The sequence below is a fragment of the Symphalangus syndactylus genome, chromosome 3 (genome assembly GCF_028878055.3).
Source record: "Symphalangus syndactylus isolate Jambi chromosome 3, NHGRI_mSymSyn1-v2.1_pri, whole genome shotgun sequence".
NCBI classification, from domain to species: domain Eukaryota; kingdom Metazoa; phylum Chordata; class Mammalia; order Primates; family Hylobatidae; genus Symphalangus; species Symphalangus syndactylus.
This window is the reverse complement of record NC_072425.2, coordinates 59,091,629-59,105,051: the sequence shown is the minus strand read 5'-3', so window position 1 is coordinate 59,105,051 and position 13,423 is coordinate 59,091,629. Positions and strand designations below refer to the sequence as shown.

Here is a 13,423-nt window from a genome sequence, read left to right as displayed (position 1 = left end):
ATATTTAATTCATACATTTGTCATAAGAATTGGGGCAGATAATGTGTATAAAACTGTTAGGTTGAGCCTTCACTTTATAGGCATTTTAACTCACTAGTGCCTTGTCCCTGTGTAACAGGTATCTCCCCTCTTGACCGAGCTGTTTTAGGGCAACAAATGGACCTCAGTAACAGTTTAATGGACATAAGTAACATTTATTGAGTACTATGTGCAGGGTATGGGCTGCAGCATTTTACATTTCCTATCTCATTTAATCCTCATGAGCAATCTATGAGATAAGTTACATTTATTAGCGCTGTTTTGAAAATGAGCAAATCGACGTTCAGAAAGGAGATACAACATGCCCACGATAACACACGTTAAATAAAATTGGGATTCAACCCAGGTTGGGTGGCTCCTGAACCTAAGCCTTTGTCTTACTACTGTATTGCCTGCAACAACAATCAATTTAATTGATCCCTAAATATTTGTTGTGTGTTGGAGGTCCAGCTCACAGTGCCCTTCTTGTCTAAGATTTTTCCATCCCACAATGGTTTCTCCTCCCTCTGGACTCCCACATGCACTGCCAGTGTTTCTCATTAAGTAGCTAATCACTTTCATATTCCCATGCTTTGTGTGCCTCCCACCCACCCCACCACTGACTAACTTGTAAAGCTCCTGGCCTGGCACATAGTAGCAATTAATAAATATCCATCAACCAGATAATGATTGACATGATGCCATTTATTATGGAATCTATAAGTCTGAATACTGATGATGAAAACAGTAGCATTCATTCATTCTTTTATTTAACCTTATAAAGTACTTACAATATCTCAGACAACCCGGGAAAATGTTTGAATTTTGAAATGGGAAAAAAGTTTTAATTTCTAGATGTCTTCTCTAGCACACCCTTTGGGGTCTTCTCTGCATTTTATGGACTGAGCTATTTTACAATGCTGTAAATTGGAGAATTTACAATAATTGATAATGCAAATGATTCTTGCCCATAGAAATGCAAATAAATTATGTCTGTGAATTGTGGTTGATCATTGTCCTGAGGACAGACTAGTTTTACATTTATTTGGAAGTTCGTTTTATCATGCCTTTTTGCCCACGTATTTCTTTCTTTGACTTTCCCTTTGAACTTATGTCATCTTACTAGTTTCCCTCATTAATCAATGAATTAAATAAAGGCTCTGTATATGTTCATTTTATATTTGTATAAGGTTTACAATTTTGCCCTTTTTAAAAAGTACCCTTTTATATACATCATAGAGTGCTCAAAATCAAACATGTCTAGCCAAGGTGCAAACTAAGTATGTAAATTTCTGAACACAAACCTAAATTCTATCCCTTAGCTATCAATTTCTAGAATGTTTTCTCACATTTCCACCCTCCATTTCTTGGCAAACAATTTCTACTTTTCGTCTCTATATATCTGTCTCTTCTGAACATTTCATTTAAATGGAATCATACACTGTGGGGCCTTTCGTATTTGGCTTCTATCATGTAATGTTTTCCCATTTCATCCATGTTTTAACCTGTAGCATACTTCATTCCTTTTGATGGCTGAATGATATTTCATTGTGTGGGTAAACATTTTGTCTATCTGTTCATCTGTTAGATCTTTGGGCTGTCCTTTCTTTTTATTTATTTATTTTTTTTTGGCTATTGTGAATAACATTGTTACAAGCTTTCATGTATTTTTTTTTTTTTTTTTTGTGGACACATGTTTTCAATTCCCTTGTGTATGTACCTAGGAGTAAAGTTCTGGGTCGTATGGTAACTCTATATTTAACTTTTTAAGGAACTGCCAGGCTGTTTTCAAAGTATCTTCTTCACCAGCCATGTAGAAGGGTTTCAATTTCCCCTCATCCTCATAAAAGAGGTTTTTTTTGTTTGCAAAACATAAAAAGAAAACATCTGTGAAAGCAAAGCTTAGTCACCATGTCATACATCTCATAAGTCACTGGGAAAACACTGTCCTACATCGATGACACTGGGGTCTGCTGGTTCTTTCTCAAGCAGCACTGTTTTGACTGCACTCTGCAGCCCCACATGTGACAATAATTTCCAGCTGAATATCAGAACTTGCTTTTTCTCATTGATCTTTTAGCCTGGCTCGTGGGAGGAGGCTGGGATGATTTCATACCTGCAATAAGTCCAACTTTCATATCCAGGCCTGGCTCATTGGGAGCTGAGAAATTTGGCAGCCCTCCTGTCCTTCACACCACCATGCCCTGGGGCTGACCTGATTGGCTACTGTTACTCTCCTTTCACTTAAATAATATACCTCTTGAAGCTAGCACATAGCTTAAGCCCAGACCAGGTACCGAGAAAAATTTGAGTCTTGAGAGAGTAAGAAAGCTTCTAACCTGCACCCAGATCTTTCTCTAGGCAACTTGCCAATGGCTGTGTCACCGCTGACAATGGGTCAGTGTGGGAAGTGAAGGGAGAGAAACATGTTGTGGGCTGGTCAGAATATTTGTGAGCCCAGAGATTGTATTTTTTGGCTGCTTCTTCCAGGGCTTAAGCAGTGAGTGACACGAGTAACGGGCATGTCAGGCTTCTCACACCCACCTAGTGGATCTTTTCAGTTCTGAACGTGTTTCAGCCAGCCTGTGGGGGATAGCAATCGGGTTTGCTGTTTGAAGGCTGGGCTTTAGTGTGGTTTCACACCAGGCCTCTCCACTGTGTCTTTTTAAGTTTCATCACTCCCAACCAGCTGTTATTTCACTGCCTGTGGTTTTTCTGTCTCACAGTCTATAAGAAGATTAATAGTGCTACGACTAATGGGATCATGATTTTAACAGGAGATTGCAACCAGCTTCAAGTAGGCACCGACAGAATTCTCTTGCAACCTGAGGGGTGCATAGGACTTTGGAAAACAGATACTGGACTTCTCAGAATGGGAGTTCAGTTTCTTTCTGAGATGACGATAACAAGTGTAGCCGGTTCCCCCGCGTAGGTCCTCTTAGCACAGCAATAACCAGTTCTGGCAGATCTGGTCCCCTCCTGCCTTTGGAGTTGGTGTCTTTTGAGCTGAAGAAATGAAATAATTTGTTGAGCAGGTGCTTTTTGTGTATAAAAAGCAAAGGACAGCTGTTTGCACATTGGTCTTTTTATTCACTGCTGTGGCCTGAAAGTATCCCCCAAAATTCGTCCGTTGAAACTTAATTGCCAATATGATAGTATTAAGAGGTGGGACTTTTAGCAGGTGATTAGGTCATGAGGGTGGCACCCCCATGGGTGGAAGTAGAGCCCGTGAGAGAGTGAGCTCTCCCCTTCCATCTCCCTTTACCCTGTCGCCTTTGGCCATGTGAGGACGCAATGTTTATCCCTTCTACCACATGAGGGCAAGAAAGTCCTCACCAGACACTGAATGCCAGTGCCTTGATCTTGGACTTCCCAGCCTTCATATCTGGGAGAAATAAATTTCTATTATTTATAAATTACCCAGTCTGTGACATTTTTCAATAGCAGAACAGACTATGGCAGCCACACACATTCTTAATTATTTTATGATTCTCATACACACCAGCCTCTTTGCAGATGAGTCTGATGGATACATATAGTGACCCCTGTATATGTCCCCATCTCTAGGTGGCATAATCCTTCAAACCCAGAGACCGTTCCCTCTCCCTCTAGAGTCCTGTCCTGACATCCCCTCCACTGGACTCTGCTGCTATTATCTGTGGAGCCCCTTTAGGCACTTGGAGCTGCTGTTTGGGGCCGTAAGTTCTCTCATTGTGCATGTTCAACCTCCTCAGCTAACTTATAAAGGAAGGAAAGAATGTGATATGTGTTGGCTATATCAGATTGTGATATGTTGGCTATATCAGAATGTGATATGTGTTGGCCTGTGTATCAGATCTCATTCGATCTTGAGGAATGGATACTATAATCCCCATTTTAGAGATGAGGAGCCTGAGGATTCAGATGGCTTGGGTCATTTGCCAAAGCCACACAGCTCATGGCCAAGCTTGGCTTCAAAACCTAGATTGAGTAATTCCAAATCTCATGCTTGCTCTACTAAATTGCACTTGGGGATAAACACTTCAGAAATGATCTCTTATATGTCTTGGTTTGCTCACATCACAGCACAGTATTTTGCTCTGTTAAACACTTGAGGTTTGAGCTGCTGATGAAGGTTCTCCGACAGATATATGGACATATCATTGGCTACTAGAAGCCATGCATAATATATCAGGTCATGCCAGGTCAACATGAGATCAGTACAACAAGATCATAAACAAAGACATAATTTTAAAGCCTAAACTAGCTTGTCATGAACACATCTTTCCATTTCCAACTAGATTCTAACCAAACCATATTAGGTTACATTAAGCCCTGTATATACGGGGAAACCCATTTTCCCCTAAGCCAATTAACTGGGTCTTCTTTCCCAATTATTGCTGTAATCAAGCTAATGTGTTATTAAGAAGACTGAAATAATTGTTTATGATCTGGTTACTTTGCCCAATGAATAATTGAATTGAATGGCCATTAAAGAAAATCTAATCGATGACTATGCACTGAGTCAGTCCACAAATCGCCGGTGTGGTGGAACATGAAGTTATATGCACTGAATTTTAGGGCTAAGCGGAGAGTTGTGATGTCATCTACTTCGGTCTTGCACATAAGATCAATCCAAATGCTAGCTCTCTCTGTTTTTCTTTATACTTTCCAAAATGCTCTATCCTTGGTGACTTTTTTCCTTCCCCAGAATGCCCCATGCTCCCTCCCAACTTTGTACGTGCTGGTCCCAATTATCTCTTACTTAGCCTTTGGACCTACCCTCAATTTTAATTTCTAGAGAGAAAGCTTACCTGAAGCCCCTAATAAGTATAGCATCTTTAATAAAACGCCCTACATACCCACTGTCACAGTTATAATTATTTTGTGTCTAACTAACATTTGCCTCCTCTAATTTAAATACCATAAGGGCAAGAATCTTGGGGTTGGGGGGTTTGCTTCTGTTTTGTTTTTCATTGGATCTTTAGCACCTACCAGAATACAGATGCCTACTGGATGCTCAGTAAATATGTGTGTATTGAATAATTATAGAGAGGTATGAATAAATGAAGGGGGGAAACAAATAACATTTATTGGGAGCCTGCTGTGTGTTAAATATTTTATAACAATATTATGAGAAAGGCATTCCCCCAGCCACCTCTTTTTTCAGAAGAGGAAACCAATTTTAAAAGACTGATTTCTTTATGGTGAAAACTTGAACTCAGACCTATCATAACATAAATCTGTAAGAGTATAAATCCACTGCTTTTTCCACTAAAGCCTTCCATTGTGGTGTTGTTGTTTTAGTAGAAGTGCATCATGAATTTTACTTCATGAAGCTGAACTCAGGTTGGTGAGTTGCCTCTAGGGCATCTTCTAGAGTCCACTTAGTGCAGCTTCAGATTCTTCCTCAGTAACCATCCCATTGTTGAAGCACTGTTGCTACCTGGAGTGCTGGCCTAGTACTGCCAGCAATCCCACCTGCTGCTGCTATTCCTTATCACCTGTCCTAAAGGTAGCCTGGAAGCAAAAGAACAGTCTTGGGATTTAGCTAATTACATTCACGCACTGCCATGGATGAAAAGTAGAGCCCTTGTAAAAGGGCTGGATACAGCAACATGCTTCTTGGTGTAAAATGAAAACAAGGGGCTGGGCGCAGTGGCTCTTGCCTGTAATCGCAGCGCTTCGGAAGGTCAAGGCGGGTGGATCACCTGAGGTCAGAAGTTCAAGACCGGCCTGGCCAATATGGTGAAATGCCATCTTTACTATAAATACAAAAATTAGCAGGGCGCGGTGACGTACGCCTGTAATCCCAGCTACTCGGGAGGCTAGGGCAGAAGAATTGCTTGAACCCGGGAGGCGGAGGTTGCAGTGAGCCGAAATCATGCCACTGCCCTGCAGTCCGGGCAACACAGCAAGACACCATCTCAAAAATAATAATAATAATAATTAATAAATAAAAGAAAAAAAAGAAAACAAGGACAGAAAATGTAAAAATTTTTTGAGAGGCCATTACAAGAAGTGCTTTAGAAAGAAAGAAAAACCCCAGAGAATATTTGTATGAATGAAGTTTACCTTCTAAGTAGGGAATATGTTAATGGAAGTGCTGCTGCTACTTAAGAAACACTAAGAATGGAACCAGAGTCTTCTAGCCGCCCCCAGGGACCGGGGGGCCTTGGGCAGATTGATTACACATTCTGTGGGTGCTCAAAGCAAACCAAACTCCTCTGAGGGAAGCATCTTCAAGGGGTCAGTGCTAGTTTTGTCTGTAGTTGGCAAGAACCACAAGTGACTTTTATGTAAACTGTCATTTTTAATAACAGCTTGCAAAGTATTCAGAAATTTGTACAACAAATGGATTGACTGTCTTTCTGTGCGTCTTTCCAGCTGTTAGGCTATTGACGCAGGGCTGAATTAGTGATGGGATTTCTTCTCTTGGCTCTAGGCAATCTCTAGGATTTTAGGATTTACCTGAGGAACCTCCATTTACCTTGGATATTTTCCTCTTTAGTTCACGGTCTGCTTGTGTGAAAGATTGGCTCCTAAGTAAATTAGTTCACTTTGGAAGGTCTTGGATCATCTTTCACTGGACCCCTAGCTAGGTTTGTATGATTACACAAATAAAAATATGAGACACTCAGGTACATTTGAATTATTCTGAATTTCTTATGCATTGCAGATTGAAATTTTAAAAAGTATTAGAAATGATATATTGTACTAAAAATTACCTCAAGTTTATCTGAAATAGCTGATAAAAATTTAAATGACATACCTCTTAAAAATCGCCTTTCCTTTATGATTTGGCTGTCCCCAGCAGCTGCTTGTTTTGCAGAATTTGCTTACAAAATTTCTTGCAATTATAGTATATGTTCCCATTACACTGTAACGTCGCTTCAACAGTGGACACATCCAACTTATATTGTTCTTTTGTTCACTGAATATTCATTAATGAGAAGCCACTCTCAGTACTAGCATTATGAGTTGATATACTGAACACATACTGGCATAAAGTTACTGAACACATACTGGCATAAAGTTAACAACTCTAAAAATTGCTCTTTAAATTTTATTTGTTGCCACACAAAATGCCATCTTTCATGGCATAACTTGCTTTTCCATTCTTCAGCATTAAAATAAATCTCTTGATCAACAATTTTTAAATTCTGAAACATAAAAAAAAAGCATGGTCATCAATTTTAAATCCTTTCTTCTTCAACCCTACACATGCTGAAAGAGTATTTAGTATAATCCCTATAAAACAATTAAATTCTTCAAGGGATAAAATCCATTTATAAAAAATAGTCATGACAAGTGATGTAATAATTATCCTCTTCAGTTTGGTATTTATTTTCCCGTTCATAGTAAATTTGTCCCTTGAAGAACAGCCATGATACTTAAAGGGATAAATTTTCTATCATTTCTTTCTCTAACACGTTCCACAGCTTTCTTCAAGAAACAGTCTTCAATAATACTGTTGGGTTTTGTTTCGATTTGCATAATCATATTGCTGAAGAGATCTTGAAAACTGTGAGTGATAAGAAATAAAAAATGAAGTAGGCTTTCATTCATCAGATTATTTAAAATTTGGAGGCCTTTCCATTAGAATTAAAATATAACTTCAGTGTTTCAAACGAACTAGGGAGTCTCTCAACTGCATTTGTTAAAGAGATCCAATGGGCTTTGGAATGCAAGAGAACTGAAGAATACCAAATACCAATTACAAAAATCCTTTAATTGCACAAACAATATAAATGCCAAAGTACAAGAATTTCATGACAATTACTTCAGTGTCAATAGAAAGGACATCAGATGCTGTGTGAGCAGCTTTATGCAGGATATGAACAGGACAGCCAACACTTTCCATAGAATCATTCATGCTTTGCTTCAATGTTTAATAAGTACTGTCTATATCTATAAAGGTGCATAAGCAAATTCACAAAATTTGTATTTGTATTGCTTTCCCCAAAAGCAGTAAAATTTTTCTCTTTAAGTCCTAACTCAACCAGAGAGTCTCTGCAAAAATTTGCTGTTATTTTTGAGTTCTCATCTGGAAGGGCATTTATTCACAGTAGCCTTATAAGCAAGCTTTTTAAAAGTAACAAAAAAAATTGCACAATCAAAGTGATATTTTTTTCTGTATCATGATTACTTGCATCAGTGGCTACACCTTAAAAAAGATCTTTGATAATCTGGGTAATAATAAATGGAGCTAGTATATTTTTGTTACTGCGGTTGATTTCATCTCGGCACTTGAAAATTTGCTTGCAATTTTGGAATCTGGAAATACTCTGGTAGCAGTACATTCAAACACTTTTGTGAGCAGAAGACTAACGGTAATATAGAGTGTGGAAGGAGCTACTTACTACAAGGCCATCTCTAACTTGCCTCCGTATCTTCTTAAAAGGCTGCCAGGAAACAGTTCGTTATTGCCTCCTGGAGCCTGACAAGGCAGGAGGCTCTCTGTCGCACTCCCACTCAGGGTGCAGCTGCAGGCTATAAAACTGCTTGCTTCAGCATGGCATGGGCTCTTCAGCAACAGGATATTCCACCACTCACGTTGCAGTCATCCTGCCCCTTTTGTTCTGGTGCTATCCCGTGGAACAAAGGACCCAAAGGGCTGGTACTCTTGCTTTTGCTGTCTATGTGAGTAATAAACTGTTTAAATCAAATAAGAGCCCATTGTTTCTTTCCCAGCCAAATCTGTCAGTCATGCTTGATAACCCCCATGCCAAGTCTCTTTCTAGCACAGAGCACACATCTGATCCACAGGAAACATTCAGGTGTATCTTTGCCTGGACAAACTCAGAGGGCTGATTCCAATACAGCAAGTAACAACTCTCCTTTTCTCTGCCATCAGAGCAGTTAGCCAACAATATCCATCAGCTATGACCACAATGATGCTGCATAATAAGCCCCCCAAGTCTCTGTGGACTAAAATAATAATAGATTATTCTCATACCTGTGGGCTGGTTGGAACAGCAGATCTAATCTGAGAGTCTGTTATTCTCCTTGGACAGGGTGTCCAGCTAGGCATGTTCTTCTCATGACAATGGCAGAGGCACAAACTCAAATGTCATACTCACTGTGTAAGCACATTCCAAGCCCCTGCTTGAATCACATCTACTACCATCCCACTGGCAAATCAAGTCACACGGTAGGGTAATAAGTCAAGGGCATCTCTACTCCCATAGAGATGGAGAGGGAAGGACTGATTATTTTTTAATAATCTAATCTTTTACATCCAAGAACCACTGTGTCCCCTCAATTCAGAGGACATAAGCTCTCCAAGGAACATTCCTGCCCCTACTTTTGGGAAAGGGATGGTGAGTGGGACTCACGACACAGCTCTCTTCAAAGAAATCCTTGTCCTAAGTGCTCCCTTCGTTTCTACCTATCTAGACTCTTTTATATTCCTGATAAAGGTTAGGGAAGTAATTGACTTTTAATTCTCTTCTCTAAAAGAAAGGCGATCTGCTTTGCAACTCAATTAAATATCTAATATCTCTTTCATAAGGGTCTCTGCCAAATCTTCCATTTTAACATCTTTTTACATAACCCAAACCTGGAAATGAACACAGCAATGAGCAACTTTGGGGCTTTAAAAAGAAATTTTAATTTTAGTGAAACAAGGAATTTACCATCCTTCCTCATAATCTCTTGTTAGTTAGGTTTTGAAAAAACAAGAAATTGCATATGTAGGAATCCTAGAAAAAGTCTTAGAGAGAATGAATTTCCAGCGAGAGAGCCCTCCCAGTTTTTTGTTTGTTTGTTTGTTTCTGTTTTGTTTTTTGTGGGGTTTTTTTTACCAGTGAGAGCTCATGACTCCTCTCTGTTCAGGCACCCAGAGTCCAGAACTGCTGCTGCAAGGCAATTATGAAAAGCAGGTTAACTTTTACTTGGTTTTATTATTGATGTTAAGTTCTCTACGGACAATACATTGCTTTATTGCCAGCATCCAGGGCAGATCGCTCTCACTGTCCTGCCTTTGATAAGTCATTGTCTGACCTTCCATCTATACGGATAGATCTCAGCCCACAGTGATCTTGTTGTGCTGCAGGTATATAGTACAACTGAAAGACATTCCACCGTACTTTCTACTCAAAAGTTAACTTCTAATTCTTCTTGTACATGTTTGAACAAAACTTTTCCTCCTCCTCCCTCTAGTTCTTTTTCTCAAACTGAGAAAAAAAAATGTGTAGCAGTGAGTAGAGGAGGCTTTAACAAGGGCACAAATGAAAAGGGAAGAAGAGGTAGAAATAATTTCCACACAAGAAATATCAGTGTCTCTGTCAACCAGACTTTGGAACACTGAGAATTACAGTGGAAATAAGCCACATACTGTAGAAATTGGAATGCAGCTTGAGCCATAACCTTCTACTGCTGATTGGTGCATTTTGATGGGTGATAAAGATGTTAACTCATTAATGACAGACCCACATAGACGGTAAATTTGATTAAAATATTATTTCAAGGAACTGGACTTTATAGACATTTAAGGAAGAAAGAATAAGAATACCAGGTTAATGGCTTAAGGGGTTATCTTTTTTAGTGCACAAAACTATTTGCATCTCTGGACAAAACCTACAAGTTAACCTACAACTTCACGGAGTTGGAGTCTTTAATTAATAATAAATAGCTGAGCCATAGACAATACACTCCCATAGACAGTTAAGTAATCCTTGGGTGGGCTTGTTAAATCACACCCCAGCTTGTCTTTGAGAGGCTGTGTTGCATTCTCTTGGCCTTTATGCAAGTTTTGAATAATTTTTTCTTAACAAGCATATCTGGGCATGTTTGCTCATTTGTGGATGAGCTTGGTGAAATTCTATTTGCATAGGGGTTGAGGAGCCTTCTGGGAAATAATGTGTGCTGTTCCCACTGCGGGCTGAGATTTATAGGGGTAGGTCAGACAATGGCTTATCAAGGTCAGGGCAGTGAGAGCAATCTGCCCTTGATGCTGGCAACAAAGCAATGCATTGTCTATAGAGAATTTAACACCAATAATAAAACCAAGTAAAAGTTAGTCTGCTTTTCATAATTGCCTTGCATCAGCAGTTCTGAACAACGTGAGTGATAAAAATCTTCATCCCTTCTAGGGCAGACCACTCCCATCTAATTCCACATTGGAGGAGATGTCTGAGAACCAAAGGGAAGGTGACGCAGAGGCCTACTGGCAGTGGGCTAGAAGAAATATAATACCCTCAGGAAAGATGAGTTAGGTTAACCCAGAAACAACGCTTTGCCTCTCTGTAATCAGATCAGGCAAGGGATTCTGGGTACATCAGTGTTTGTTAGGGGTCAAATTGTGTCCCCCACAAAATTAGTAAGTTGAAGTTCTAACTCCAGAACCTCAGAGCATCACCTTATTTGGAATTGAGTTGTTTCAGATGTAATTTATCAAGATGAGTTTATTAGAGTGGTCCCATCCCCATTGTGACCGGCGTTCTTATAAAAAAGGGGAAATTTGAGCATAGAGACACATACAGGAAGAATAGCACATGAAGATGAAGGCAGAGATCAGGGTGATGCTTCAAGAAGCCAAGCAACACCAAAGATTGCCAGCAAACCATCAGGAGACAGGGGAGAGGTGTGGAGCGGGTTCCCTTTGCAGCTCTCAGAAGGAGCCAAGGCTGCAAACACCTTGATCTTGGACTTCTCACCTCCAGAACTTTGAGACAATAAATTTCTGTTGTTTAAGTCACTCAGTTGTGGCACTTTGTTATGAGAGCACTATTAAATGAATCCATCAGCTTTAAGGTCTGTTGTAGCACTAACCACACTGACAGTCATTGCCTAAGCACAGGGAACCACAGCTGGTAAGACTACAGCAGCTGGGCACAAGAGCTAGGGCATATTTCACTTCAATTTTTTTTTTTTTTTTTTTGAGACGGAGTCTCACTCTGTCGCCCAGGCTGGAATGCAGTGGCGCTATCTCGGCTCACTGCAAGCTCCACCTCCCGGGTTCATGCCATTCTCCTGCCTAAACCTCCCGGGTAGCTGGGACTACAGGCACCCGCCACCACGCCCAGCTAATTTTTTTGTATTTTTAGTAAAGACAGGGTTTCACCATGTTAGCCAGGATGGTCTCGATCTCCTGACCTCGTGATCCACCCACCTCGGCCTCCCAAAGTGCTGGGATTACAGGCATAAGCCACCGCGCCTGGCCATTTCACTTAATTTTAAAAGCTCTTTGTAGCCTGATAAGCCATTTCACATAGAGTAAGACATTTGATCCTTAGAACACCCCTGTATGGTAAGATGGCCAACTACTGTTCCCATTTTCAAAGGAAAAAATCTGAGATTCAGAAAGATTAAGCAATTTTCTCAAGAACAAAGAGTTTGTAAGAAACAAAGGCAGGATTTGAACCCAGACTTGATTCTAGGGCCAATTTTCTGTCTATTACATGGTTCTTGGAAATGCATCCTGTCCTCTTCACCTCTCATTGCATGATGACTGAGTCATTTCCTAGGCCTTCAGAGTCTAAAATAGAATTGTGACGACTTAAATATTCTTTTCCTATCTCACCAGAAAGCAAGTGTATTTATCTTCAAAGCCTGGGCAGATTTATGTTAACTGAACAGACGAGGCATTTGGAATGAATTCCACAGGATTCAGGTACCAGTTAAAACTGATTTGGCCAGTTCGTGTACCCCACACCTGATGTGCCAGCACAGAAGACTCTAAGAGGAAAACATAGCAGCAAACACCAGGTGAGTTTATGGGTACTTATTATTAGTCACGAGGCTACTAGGTTGAAGAAGCTTAATAGATACTGCCTCCACTGCACAAATAGCCCTCCTTGCCATCAGAAATCAGTCATGTGGTTTTCTTGTTCTATCATTTCTCATTAATTAGGATCTGTCCTAAGTGATGTCAGAGAAGAAATGTGTAAACTGCACTGATGGAACAAATCTTTCTGGAAAATTTGGGGCATGAACTGGGAGTTGAAGATTAATATAATTAAGACATATCATTAGGATATTCCAGGTGGGAAGAATTAAAAAAACAAGTGCAGGTAAGTAGATTGTAATATATAGTTAGGGTATGACATCATACACTGTTATCCTTGTAACTCTTAGGATTTCATCCATCCATTCATTTATTCATTCTTCAAGAATTTATTGAGTACCCATTAGGTGTCAGGCACTGTTCTATGCACTGGGACTCAATGGTGAACAACGCCTTCAAAAAACAAACATAAAAGCTTTCATTCATTGACCTCTGTCCCAGTGTCTGACCCTACTCTAAGGCCATTGCAGATATGAGCTCATTAATTTTTTTTTAACTTTTACTTTAGGTTTGGGGGTACATGTGAAAGTTTGTTGCACAGGTAAACACATGTCAGAGGGGTTTGTTGTACTTTGTTTTTTTCTTTTTTGAGACAGAGTCTCGCTCTGTCACCCAAGCTGGAGTGCAGTGGCACAA

General features: G+C 39.9%; 1 long non-coding RNA gene across 1 annotated transcript in view; it reads left to right on the top strand.

The window, feature by feature from the left end:
• The window catches only part of LOC134736202 (uncharacterized), an 88,047-nt gene extending 75,408 nt beyond the window's left edge, over positions 1 to 12,639 (top strand). Inside the window, exon 3 of the long non-coding RNA XR_010120048.1 lies at positions 12,527 to 12,639. This is a non-coding gene — a long non-coding RNA (uncharacterized lncRNA). The remainder of the gene's footprint in view (positions 1 to 12,526) is intronic.
• The last annotated feature ends 784 nt before the right edge of the window (positions 12,640 to 13,423 follow it).